Source organism: Apteryx rowi, unplaced genomic scaffold (assembly GCF_003343035.1).
Source record: "Apteryx rowi isolate R43461 unplaced genomic scaffold, aptRow1 scaffold_693, whole genome shotgun sequence".
NCBI classification, from domain to species: Eukaryota; Metazoa; Chordata; class Aves; order Apterygiformes; family Apterygidae; genus Apteryx; species Apteryx rowi.
In genome coordinates, this window is record NW_020450975.1 from 204535 (window position 1) to 205712 (window position 1178).

At 43.8% G+C, this 1178-nt stretch overlaps 1 non-coding gene across 1 annotated transcript; it reads right to left on the minus strand.

Annotated features, from left to right (window-relative positions):
• Positions 1–652: 652 nt before the first annotated feature.
• TRNAL-CAG lies at positions 653–735 on the minus strand. The gene has a single exon. It is a non-coding gene; the product is annotated as a tRNA-Leu (tRNA).
• Between the last annotated feature and the right edge of the window lie 443 nt (positions 736–1178).

Below are 1178 nucleotides of genomic sequence, written 5' to 3' on the forward strand. Positions count from 1 at the left end.
CATTCAGCAAAGGGCCCACGTTTTCCCTAGTCTTCCTTTTGCTACTGATGTATTTGAAGAAGCCCTTCTTGTTGTCCTTGACATCTCTAGCCAGATTTRATTCCAAATGGGCCTTAGCCTTCCTCGTCACATCGCTGATGTTCTCTGACAATGTTCCTATCTATATTCCTCCCAAGTGGCCTGTCCCCCTTTCCACTTTCTGTATACTTCCTTCTTCTGGTTGAGTTTTGCCAGGAGCTCCTTGCTCATCCATGCAGGTCTCCTACCTCCTTTGCTTGACTTCTGACTCATAGGGATGCACCGCTCTCGAGCTTGGAGGAAGTGATGTTTGAATATTAATCAGCTCTCTTGGACCCCCCCCCTTCCTTTTAGGGCCCTAACCCATGGGATTCCTCCAAGTAGGTCCCTGAAGAAGCCAAAGTTTGCTCTCCTGAAGTCCAGGGTTGCAATCCTACTTGCTGCCTCCTCGCAGGATCCTGAATGTCCCCAACCTTCACATCTTCCACCAGTCCTTCTTTGTTTGTTAGTACAAGGTCCAGCAGCACACCTCTTTTTGTTGGCTCCTCCGTGGTACCATCTGTGTCAAGAAGTTGTCATCAATGTGCTGCAGGAACCTCTGGGACTTTTTGAGCCTAGCTGTGTAAAACATGCATGTCAGGAGTGGGATTCAAACCCACACCTCCAGGGGAGACTGCAACCTGAACGCAGCACCTTAGACCGCTCAGCCATCCTGACTCCTGACACATCCTTAACAGTAAGCTGAAGCTGCCTTACTCTTATTTGAAAAAGAGTTACACTATATAGAAGCAGGTATCCTGGTTGAGTTTAAATATGTCTGTAGCCTGTCAGAGCCAATCAAGGATAATTCTGATTCAAAACTACAAGGACCAGGTAAGCCACATTGTAACTATGTGAGGAGATATTGTATTGTCAATAATATTCTTCTTTTATCAAAATAAGGTTTATGTTGTTTCCCCTTACGACATGAAATTTTCAGTTTGTATCATGCTATTATCCAAGAAAAGTGGTAGTTTTACTGTGCCTTCCCTCAAAATTTAATGTTTGCCAGGGCATTTTAAAATTTCTGACATTTCACCTGTTTCTGTTTAAAAATAAAGTAGGAATGTGTGAAATGCTGGAAAATGAAAGTTCTGGTTATTAAACTGTTCTCTGCATCT